Source organism: Eurytemora carolleeae, unplaced genomic scaffold (assembly GCF_000591075.1).
Source record: "Eurytemora carolleeae unplaced genomic scaffold, Eaff_2.0 scaffold517, whole genome shotgun sequence".
Taxonomy (NCBI): domain Eukaryota; kingdom Metazoa; phylum Arthropoda; class Copepoda; order Calanoida; family Temoridae; genus Eurytemora; species Eurytemora carolleeae.
Genome location: NW_019396680.1, coordinates 172251 through 184921, shown reverse-complemented (window position 1 = coordinate 184921; position 12671 = coordinate 172251). Strand labels below are relative to the sequence as shown.

Genomic DNA, 12671 nt, shown 5'->3' with positions numbered 1-12671 from the left:
TAAATTAGAGTTTGTGGCGATTGTTCAGTTCCTTTCTGGCTTTATCTGCAAAGATTGCATTCGGAAAAATGTAAATTATAAATTTATGAAAAATGTTGCGAACTCTATTATTTTGTATCCTCTCTATCCCTTTATTTAATTATTCCTCCCATTCCTCCCATCCCATCTGGTTTTTTATTCTTACCTAATCATATAATAGGAAATAAGCTGTAGACAAGAGATATTGGTTAGAAAACTTTATTAACAATTTATATCTTAGAAATGTACATTTACAACGTAGATATTAAAGGTATAATATGAATCCAATTGTTGCAATATCCGAACCAGTACATTGGTTTACCGTTCCAGTACAATCTAACTGTAATAAATACTCTTCCGAATCCCATAGTTGTACATTTGAACATACATAGATAAATTACGTTGTACATTGTCTATAAATCTAAATGCGCTTATAATAAACCACGCACAACTTGTAATGCGATTAACCTAGCCTAGCTACGTCTGTATTGCGATTAGCTTAACTACGCTTATATATATCCGCACAAATCTTGTAAATGTAAATTAACTTAACCTGTAACATTGATATCTAAATACAGTCAGTTGATGTACATCCTTAAAAGATTTGCGCAGAGTGCAAAGTTGATGTTCAAAAATCATCTATTTGGGTGGTCACTTCTTGAAAATAGATTTTTTTTAAATTATTAATTATCGATGACAAAATATGTAACAAAAATTCAAAAGTAAACCAATTAGAAGGTTGAAAAAATAAAAATTGACTCTTATTATCGAAAATAAGTAATCTTATTCAGTTATTTGTTTCTTTTATTCATAAGACAGTTTTTTGTAAATTTGCCAAAATTTTTACTAAAAAGGCGACATTTTAATAATTTGAAGAACTCTACAAACAAATTCGCAAAGAAAAGAAATGAATTATAATGCTTAAAAACAAATAGTTCATTCTAGCATTAATTTATTGACAAACTTCTACTGAGAAATATGTTCCTAAACATCTAATTAGTTTACTGTATAATTTTGTTTACATTTTTTGTCGTCGTTATTTAATAATTTTGAAAAATTCGTTACTCAAAACATAACTATCCTAAAGGATTATTTTGAACGTCGACTTTGCGCTCAAACTCAGTAATTATACATCATCAAAACGTTTTATATGCCTCAAAAGAATCCTAAAATATTTCTTTACATATTCTACATTCTTAGTTAAACTACCATACATTGACGGTCACTCCCTTTAACAGCTCTTGAAACAAAAAATATGCAAACTTTACTTAGAAAATTTCACAACTTTTTGCAACTTATTTTCTGACATTGATGTTGATAGAAGGGAGAGATATAAATAGAGAGTTAAACTTTTGGTTGAAGCTTTTAATAGAATGCCTAAAGTTGATTATCTACAAATACTGACCTTTAGTACGTTACCTTTAAGAATAAAGTTGTGAAAATTATCATAGTTTTTCATTTTTAATTGAATATTTTGAGAAAAAAGAGAAAATTTATATTTAAAGGGAGTGTTCGCGAAAAATGAAAAGGGGGTATAGGCTTAATGCGATAAAAAAGCACTTTTGATCGCCACTAATCTTACTTCTATCTGTTGCGTCTATAAGGAGAAAATTTATAAAGACGTCTCATACCGAAGAGCGTAGCGCCCATACAAATTGAGGAAGTTGGAACATACGACTTGGACCGTAACAAAATCAAATTAATATCAAACAAATCATTCAGATATTACAACCTATAGTCATCGATTATCTTTCTCCACATTTGTATATATTTAATATTTCATACTAGTTTTGATTTTGTTTTTTTTTTAAAATAATATTTAGCTTACAACTTGTTTTCGAACATTCCTGGAAAATATGAAAATGTCGTCTTCATTACCAAAAATCCTCGAAACAGGAATAAACGTTTTTATAAGTAACTCTCAGATCATAACAATGAAAACATATTATGAAAAATCAACTATATATAAATGTGGCGAAAGAAAATCGATGACTATAGGTTGTAATATCTGAATGATTTGTTTGAAATTGAATTGATTTTTTTACGGTCTAAGTCGTATGTTGCAATTTTCTCAATTTGCATGGACGCCATGTTATTCGGTATGAGACGTCTTTAACAATTTCCTCCTTATAGACGCAACAGATAGAAGTAAGATTAGTGGCGATCAAAAGCGCTTTTTTATCGGGTTAAGCCTATACCCCCTTTCATTTTTCGCGAACACTCCCTTTAATTTAAGCAAAATTGTCCTCCAATGTTATCTAAACGAAATGTTATCTAGGCGAAATGTTATCTAGGTGAAATGTTATCTAAGCTAAATGTTATCTAAGCATTAAGTTATTAGGAAAACATCTACGGCGAACTTGTGCTAAGCAAAATGCACTACCCTAAAACAAGATTCGTTTTTATATCAAGAATTTTAATTCAAAGCTTTTACAGTTCTATAGCTAAAGAGTTAATTGGAAGTGACTTTTAATGCAAAGATGGCAATACCGGATTCATAACGTTACCCTTGAAACCTGTTTCTGATCAATACTATAGAAGATATTATTGTTTTCTAGGTTCAAAAGTTTCTAATTATAATAACTACTATATTTTTTCCTACAGTAGAATGCACAATTCAAATTTGTAGATCAACCATAATTGAAAATACTCTGTTTTCAAAATAATAAACATTGATATCTAATTCTTTCTTGTTTTGACAAAGCTTTTAAGGATATCGTTAACATCTTTGTACTTGCATTGCGGGTCACTTGAAAGTACACTTACTGTCCCTTTAAGTTGTAAATAATGGAATGCTGCTTTATAAGAGCATTCTTATAACAAGAATTTAAAAATTTCAGCTGGGAATTTATAAAGCCTAGATCAGGATCAAAGTAACACAGTTTTTATTTAACCTTCATCCAACAAAGAGACAGCCGATATGAATTTTATTAAAGTAAAATAATTAAATTAAAAAACATTATATTAGCTATTACATTGTATAGTTTTTATTTATTTATAGTATGAAATTCACAACTCTACCCTTTAAACCTTTTTCTGATGATTGATCTGACATGTCGTTTTACTAGCTTGAAAATTGTCCAATTCGGATAATTGTCTTCATTGTTTTTATAACATAATCCGCAGGTCTCCACTGAAACCACAATTGAATATTATTAACTTGGATATCTCATTCCTTCTTGAGGTTTTGTACAGAACCTTTAATAATGAAAGTTTAATGTTTTTACCAAATATTCAAAAAAAAAAATAGATTTTTTTCATTAAATAATTTTAACGTAATACTACATTTTTACATTGCTCGTATAAAAAAATCACTTTAATGCTGAAAGCTAATGGCTTTAGCTCTTCATCGCGACCCATGAAAGCTATATGTGATGTTCCTGTCTCGAGAAATTAATGTAAAACTATGTGACAGATTTTTACGAAAACTCATTTATATATAGAAATAGTAGGTTTAAACAGATCATTATTTAGCAAATACACAACGAATCTTAAAACTAAGATATCCCAAAGGAAGCTAATTCTCATTTTGGTTTGCTCCAATTATAATTTTATTAGTTTTATTTTATTTTTAATAGAAATAATTAATAATATTATTTACAAGTCCGTATTACGACAACAGAACTCCAACCAATGAGAAATCAGAAAAGTGGTCACGTGTCTCTGTCTGTATCCCGTGACCAGTATTCTGCACAGGAACATCAGATATAACTTTGATGGGTCGCGATCAAGAGCTAAAGTGATTTGCTTTCAGTATATACCCCCTTTCATTTTTCCTTTACAGTACCCTTCAGGGGTTTAATTTTTAACCCTTTTAAAAAAATCATTCTTTTCAGTTGATATTTGGTCTCTTGCTTGTATGGTGCTACTCTGAAGCAGATTCAAAGAAAGGAAACCGTTGGAGGGAGGTTCAATATGATCAACAGTCCTTCTGGACTAGAAGGGGAGCAGCAGTACAAGTTTTTGGAGCTATAGGTGAGGGTGAAACTATTTATCCGAATATGCCAATTTTTTTTTGCACCATTAGCAAATTAGAAGCAACATTTTTAAAAAATATTCAAAACTCATTCATTAATTAACGATTTAAAAAAACACAAGAAAAGGTGGTTTTTCAATTTTATCAAGAATTATTTAAAGCTAAAAAAACTAGTTTTTATACTTTGAAAAATATATTTATTAACTATTAAATTTTCAAGGAATTTTTACGCGTTCAACGTTTCTCAACCCAGATGGATATTTTGATACCCATCTTTTGATGAAACTTTGTTTCTGGTTTACATTAGTGATTCGATTTATTTACTCAAAAAAGCAAAAATCTGAATGAGTTTAAAAATAAAATAAATATTCTCAAATGTTTCTTTAAATTGTATCAAAGAATACTTTAGAACTGGTGTAAGGTAAATTTGAGCATTTTAATAAATAAAATGATTGAATAGTTTCACCCTTCTTATAGGGTCATCCCTCTCTCGAAGAAAAACGCATAGCAAAGACAAATGAGTTGTGATGCTCAGCTGACTTTTTTAATTTGCAAGATTTATTCTTCTGTGATTGTAAAAACATTCTAAATTGCTAACATAGATTAAAACCAAGATAAATTATTGAACAACAAAAGTTAGTTATTTAGCTATTTATAATTTATAGTTTTTACTGGGAGTGAGACAACATGCATGAGTTAATCACCATCAAATACACTTGTCATATACAGAAAACCCTGATTGTCAAACCCCTAAATCTCCTCATGGTGGACATCTTTGACATTTCCAAGATACAAAGATATAATTTATAATTTTAAGTATATACCCCTAGTACTAAAATGGCGATCGATCCCTTCAAGTTAAAAAGTTGTTTGATATGTTTTCAAACCTAGATATTATGAAAAGTCAAACAGAATTAGATAGTGATTCAAGTTTCATGACTTTTTAATTAAATTATTTTCCGAAAAATTCAAAAACTATACGAAAACTATACGAAAAGCGTAAGAAAAGATTTCGACAATGCTGATAAAGTTAAGGAGTAAGAGTTTTACGCAAACACCGATTATTTTCTCTAAATCTGTGAAAGTTTAGGTAGAGGGGTTTAATAGTAAAATGTCTCTACACATAAAGCGGCTGAAGGTTTAATTTCATGCGACCCTCCATGCAAAGATGGCAATGTCCAATTTACGACCTTATCCTTAAAAGGTTTGTCTGATCAAGTATAAACTTAAAAACTGATTTTTTCAATTCATGAGTTCTCTACAGAATTGACTCCCGCATTTTTAATGCAGAAAAGCAGCAAGGAATTCTTAACACTTTTAAACCTAGAAAACTACAATATCTTCTACATATATAGATAAGATAAAGGTTAAAATGGTACCCTTGAAATTAAGGGCATTGCCACCTGTGCATGGAGGGTCACTTGAAATAACGTTTACACTCCCTTTAACTTACAGAAAAGCTTTGACATTTATCAATAAAACGTTTGTCTTATCTGTCGTAACTTTTTGCTCCCAATAAATGGTTTTTTGTCATTTGTTTCTATTAATATGTTCGGGTATTAAAAAAAACGGGATCCAAAAATTCCAAATATTGTAAAATGGTTTGTAAAATGTCTAGAACTGTAGATTTGTGTTATTTTGTTTATTGGTGTGGGGTAAAGTCGAGAAACTTCTTACATTTCTATATTAAATGCCGACTCTCTACTTAGTTCCCTGGGGTCTCTATTTTCGTCATAAAGGGATTGTTCATCTATTTCAAGATACTCAGAAAACTAGATTTTTTAATTAGGAATTCACCTTGATCCAGCTTACCCCTTTCTTAAAAATGTTCTTACAGGGGCTGTAAATGAAAAATGAAAGGGGGTTTAAACCGAAACCTGAGAATCTCAGGCGTTAAACGATACATATAAAACATCTATCTGATGTTCCTGTCTCGAGAAATTGATATAAAACTGTGTCAAATTTATACGGAAATTCATATATATGCAATTTTGTATAAAAGTTGTAGTATTAAACAGATCATATTCAACAAATACGCAACCATCTGAAAACGACGATATCCCACAGGAGCCTGAGAATCTCATGTTTGCTCCTGTTATAAGTTTTTAATTTTAATTTTGCATTATATATATATGTTGGGTATAGCCGGCCAAACGGCTAAACCGATTGGGCTGATTTTTTTTGTGGACACTCAGGTGATAAGTGATAGGACGCTTAACTACTTACTGCCGGTTCAAATCTTGAATCCCCTATTCAGGATGAACCGTCATGAGGATTTGAATCGGTATGGTAGGTAGTCAGCGACCTCTTCAATTCGTTAAAATCTTCTAAGCTTGAAAGAACTGGTTTGAAGCTTTTATTTTACTTTTTGGGTTCACAGTGCCTGTAGGCTGTCTGCCTAGTGAAGTATAAGATACTAGGCTTTTAGGGCGCTTCGCGCCCAACTTCTATTTAAATTGTGAACATGTTCTCTTTGTTTACATTTTAAAACAAAGAAGAAAAAATGTTTGCGGATTTTCAAGAATTTAAATTTTTTTACAAAATTAAAAACCTTTAAAACACAATTTTTTAAAATTTTTATCGTTCATAAACCTTCCATGTGGTCACGTGATGTCCCACAAAAAATTGGGCCCGATCGGTTCAGCCGTTTTGACATTTATTGGATACAAACAAACAAAGAGACAGACAGACAGACAAGCCAAATTTATATTTAGATTAGACTGAACATGGATTTGCAGATCTGATTAAAAATATTGTTTAAAGACAAGTAAAATATAATAATAATCATTATGCTATGTTTTTCTATAAACATCGTTAGTTTTTATGATGGTTTTAATATTTTACAAACTATTTTGATTATTTTGCAAAATTACAGTTTTAAGGAATGAAAGCAACATTCTTTCGAAATTGAAACATTTTTTCCTTACTTCAGAGTTTAATAGTAATCTTCTGCACTATTTAGTTTAGTATTTTAAAATTTCAAGAATTTTATTTTTTTATTTCAAAATAGTGTAAATGGGTTTGCACTGTACGTACATACAGTGCAAAAACAGCATATGAAAGAAACACTAATTCTTAAATTTCTTCTTCTTCTCAAATACTTTATTAAAAACAAAAGAAAACTTATTCACTTAAAATATAATTATAAAGTGGCTTGTTCACCCTCTATAGTTTCAGATAAAATAACAAACGTGATTTCAAATGTTCAATGAAAGAAGAAATAGAGATAAACTTTTAATACATCTGCAAAAAATTATGGATTTATGAATTTATAAAGTGGCTTGGTCGCCCTTTTATTTTAGCAAAGATAATATATTCAATAAAAGAAAAACGAGAGAAAAAAACTTAAAAAATCAGCAAGAATTATTGATAAGGCCATAAATGCATAAATGCCTAGAGTTAAAATGCATAAGTGCTTATCGCACAACTCTGGATCGAGTATTAATCTCTTAGTTTTCAACAAAAACAACAGGGTTTGACTAGTTTGGATTTAGCAAGTTTAAGTTCTTGAATGTTATAATTAACTTAGGTACGGGATTCATTACGGATGATGATCTTGTAGATGTACATGAAGTACTTGAGGCAGGATTTCCCCATGTCTAACCTCTTTTTATCACTGAGATGTAGCATGTTGCAGGCCTTATCTTCTCTGTAATGAGTTTTCCTGACTCCTACCTTGGAGGCCAGCCTTTCTCTTGGACCTATCTTTACTCCTTAATTCTTAAATTAACACGAAGTCAAAACTTTTGTTCGAAACCGCTAATCTACAACGCATGATCTTGATATCTACTGTGGCAACTTTGAATTCCAAGGGAAGTGTTTGTTTCCCATCAGGGATCACACAAAGGGAAATCTAAAGGTTCAATAAGAACTGAATTTTTGCCTCAATCTCAAATTTTCGAATCTCTTAATCTTTGCAACTTGAAGGTGTATACCTTTGATATTTCATTGTTCGAAATATCAAAAGTTACGATGAAGTCCAAACCGTAGAGAATTAGAGATTGTTGTAAAAACTCTGTTTAGACCTTTATGACGACAAAAGAAACGGATGAGAACTTGATTAATGGAATTAATAACACACAAGTTCTGACCTCTGATATAGTAAACTTACATATCCTTACAATACTACATTTCTCTTCATATCCTTACAATACTATATTTCTCTTCATATCCTTACAATACTATATTTCTCTTCATATCCTTACAATACTATATTTCTCTTCATATCCTTACAATACTATATTTCTCTTCATATCCTTACAATACTATATTTCTCTTTATATCCTTACAATACTATATTTCTCTTCATATCCTTACAATACTATATTTCTCTTCATATCCTTACAATACTATATTTCTCTTCATATCCTTACAATACCATATTTCTCTTCATATCCTTACAATACTATATTCTCTTCATATCAAATATGCATAACATTGTAGTATAGAAAGACGACTTGTTTTAGTGATGTAATAAAGCATATAGTTCATGCAGGGTAGCTTAAATTTCAACTTATAAAATAAAATGGGTCTGTATTCACTGCACAACTGTTTGAATATCTGTCTATCTTAATGTCTGTTAAACATTTGGTCTGTCTATCTTAATGTCTGTTAAATATTTTGTCTGTCTATCTTAATGTCTGTTAAGCATTTTGTCTGTCTACCTTAATGTCTGTTAAACATTTTGTCTGTCTATCTTGATGTATGTTAAACATTTTGTCTGTCTACCAACAATGTTTGTCTGTCAAACCGTTGTGAAGTGAAGATTGTTTTCATACAATTCTATCCCTATCCTATCTTGAGACCTGGTAGGAATCCAACATAAATATTCAAACTTCAAATCTATATTTCACAAATGTCCCGAAAAGTTAGTGTCCCAAAATTCATTTTGATGTCGCAGAATCTATATTTACATTGGATCACAGAATCTAAAAACTTGTCCCAGAATCTATATTTACTATGTGTTCCCGAATCTATATCAATATGTTCCAGAATCTATATTTACAATCCCAGAATCTATATTTACTATATGTCCCAGAATCTATATCAATATGTCCCAGAATCTATATTTACAATCCCAGAATCTAAATTTGCTATATGTCCCAGAATTTTTATCTACTATATGTCCCCGAATCTATATCAATATGTCCCAAAATCTATATTAACCTTCCCAGAATCTATATTCATTATATGTCCCTGAATCTATATCAATATGTAACAGAATCTATATTTAAAATGTGTCCCAGAATCTATATTTACAATTCCAGAATCTATATTTGCTATATGTCCCAGAATCTATATTTACTATATGTCCCCGAATCTATATCAATATGTCCCAGAATCTATATTAACCTTCCCAGAATCTATATTTACTATATGTCCCCGAATCTATATCAATATGTCCCAGAATCTATATTAACCTTCCCAGAATCTATATTTACTATATGTCCTAGAATCTATATCAATATATCACAGAATCTATATTTAAAATGTGTCCAAGAACCTTTATTTACACTGTTTCACAGAACCTAATTTACAATGTGTTCTAGAATCAATATTTACAATGTTTTACAGAATCAATATTTACAATGTGTCCCAGAATCTATATTTACAATGTGTCCCAGAAACTTTATTAACATTGTGTCCTAGAATCTATATTTACAATATGTCCCAGAATCAATATTTACAATGTGTCCCAGAATCTTTATTAACATTGTGTCCTAGAATCTATATTTACAATGTGTCGCAGAACTTATATTTACAATATGTCCCAGAAACTTTATTAACATTGTGTCCTAGAATCAATATTTACAATGTGTCCCAGAATCTATATTTACAATGTGTCCCAGAAACTTTATTCACAATTTGTCCCAGAATCTATATTTACAATGTGTCCCAGTCTCCCAGAAACTTTATTAACATTGTGTCCCAGAATCTATATTTACAATGTGTCCCAGAAACTTTATTTACAATATGTCCCAGAATCTATATTTACAATGTGTGCTAGAATCTATATTTACAATGTGTCCCAGAATCTATATTAACAATGTGTGCTAGAATCTATATTTACAATGTGTCCCAGAATCTATATTTACAATGTGTCCCAGAATCTATATTTACAGTGTGTCGCAGAACCTATATTAACAATGAGTCCCAAATACTTTAATTGCAAGGTGTCCCAGAATAGTTTCTTAACACCCATTTATCTATATTTGTACTGGTGGCAGGCTCAGAACTAATCCTATAAATGCATTTAATAATTCAAGAATATGCCAAGAACCCGAGGAATAAATAATATAATCAATTCTTGCATCAACTAATATGGCGATAAGATATTTAAAAAAGGAAAAATATTTAAAAATATGATATTTCGAAGAAACAGAAATTAATAAACTAGAATGTATCGGAAAACTTTCAAAGAACTGATAACAAATGTTATCATCAACTATTTGAACCTGATTGTGTAAATCACTAATATTTCAAACTTTGATTGCTTGCGAAATTAGAATTTATAGATACGATATCAGGTTACATTTTTAATTTTATTATTTATACTGTTTTCCCACATTTTTAGATTTTTTATAATTCCTTTGGTTTAAAATTTTTACATTAGAGATGCTACAAAAGTTCAGCAAAAAGTATGATTTGATAACAAAATAAATGATTTTCGGGTACAATAATTGTTGACTAGAATTTTCAAAGGTTTTTCTATAGTTTGATAAAACCATAATAGAATATTGCAAGGTAGCAATATTTGCAAAATTGAAAACTATAGAAGTTGTTCAGCTTAAATATTAGGGATGAGAGATATGTGTAATCCAATCTGCGGAGCAAACAAAACTTTTCAAACAATCTTAATATATTTACCAGTAATAAACATTTCAATATTTATCATGATTGTCTAACATGAGACATAACGTTGATACAATAAAAATAATTTTGTGTTAAATACTTTTCTCCTTTTTTATACTAGCTTAGGAACTCAGCTTTACCTGGAAACTAAACTCCAACCCACTCAACTTAAAACTTATAAACAAAGCTAGAAGCAAAATGTATCAACACATTTTTTAAACGATAGTTTTAAAGAAGTAATTGGAAACATTTTTATTAAACTTTTCGGAATAACTTTCAACCTTTGGATCAAACTGTGTTACATATACTATGATGACGTTTTCTACAAACTTTAAAGGGAAGTTTTATATTTTTCAAAATAACATTTTCCCCAACCTATAGTTTTATTAGCCAACCTGTTTTAGGCCCAGATTAAAGAAACTGTAGACATAACTTCCGGTTGTATATTGGCATGTCTGATTCACATTATAGTTTCAGTAGAAGTAAATATTTCCATTTACTGATAGCACCGATTGAAGGATTCATAACTCTGATTGATTAATGAGAAAGAACGAAAGATAGATGTTACCGCCATACTATTTCTATTAGTTCAGAATAGACAACAAATACATGACTGAACCCTGATTGGATCAGGCGCTCATTAACTCGACATACATGAGTGTTCACACCGCTATCCTTTAAACTTTTGACTGATATAGGATGGCGTAGTCATTATCCTTAATCAAACCCCAGGAACGTTTGTAACTGTTGATCAGTTTGTGTACAAGCTGTTTTAGATCTAAGTAATATTTGTATTAACTTTCTGGGAGTTATAGATTTACCGCTGTCCATTAGACATGCCATTTACGGAGGGTCACTTGAAATTATATCTACAGTATCTTTAAGTATAATATATTTGTATAAATAACGGAAATTTATATCTACTTTCTTTTTTCTTCTTTCTCGTCCATATATTGACATTTTCATCATTTAACAATATTGTAATCAATTATATATTCATCAATGTATATATAGATATATATGGTGATCAATTATCTCATATATATAAAGCCAAAGAATCAGAATCAAATTTGGGTTGCGGAACTCGGGAGAACCACGTGAATGTTCTTACCTTGATTTTAAGATTATAAGTTGAGTGTGAAAAATAGCTAAAATCGTAATTTACGACAAATATCGAGTAAACAGTGGGTTTTCTAAACCAAAAGTTACGACCTCAGGTAAGTAAACAAAATGAGACTCCTGACTTCATTATATTGTCTACACTGTAGTTTTCTCTTGAGAGTTGTTCTATAACTACAGAGGCATATCTAGAGTTTCATTCCCTGCCTCTCTTACTTGCCCTCAGGGAGTTCAAGGATTATTAATGTATATTTCACTTTATACAGTAACAACAAGAAAACAATGGAATTATTGTCGTCTACTTTTTTGCTATGATTGAGCCAAAAATCTTGTCATTTAAATTGTTTCATTAATGTTAAGATTTAGAACTACAAAAGTGCATACAAGAACTGTATCATATCCGATTTACAACGGTACCCTTCATAGCTTTGCCTGATCAAGTATAAATGATATATCCATGTTTTTTGTTTAAAAACTAAATATTTTAATTTGTGGTTTCTTAGCAAAAGAAACAGTGGAGAAATTATAAATTAATGGATACTTTTCAAGATGGAATCTGATCAGATTAAGGTTCCCAGGGTAGCGATGTGAATTGAGAATGACCTTGTAAAGGGAAGTCACAAAAAAATGCAACAGCTCCCTCAACCCTGCAAAGATTGAAAATTGGTGGTTTTAATAATGGGATATCTGAATGTTGCAATTCAAA

General features: G+C 30.2%; 1 long non-coding RNA gene across 1 annotated transcript; it reads left to right on the top strand.

Annotated features, from left to right (window-relative positions):
• Positions 1–2906: 2906 nt before the first annotated feature.
• Positions 2907–4629, top strand: LOC111707304 (uncharacterized). Its single transcript, XR_002766403.1, has 3 exons — positions 2907–2953; positions 3855–3993; positions 4472–4629. It is a non-coding gene; the product is annotated as an uncharacterized LOC111707304 (long non-coding RNA).
• Positions 4630–12671: the final 8042 nt, after the last annotated feature.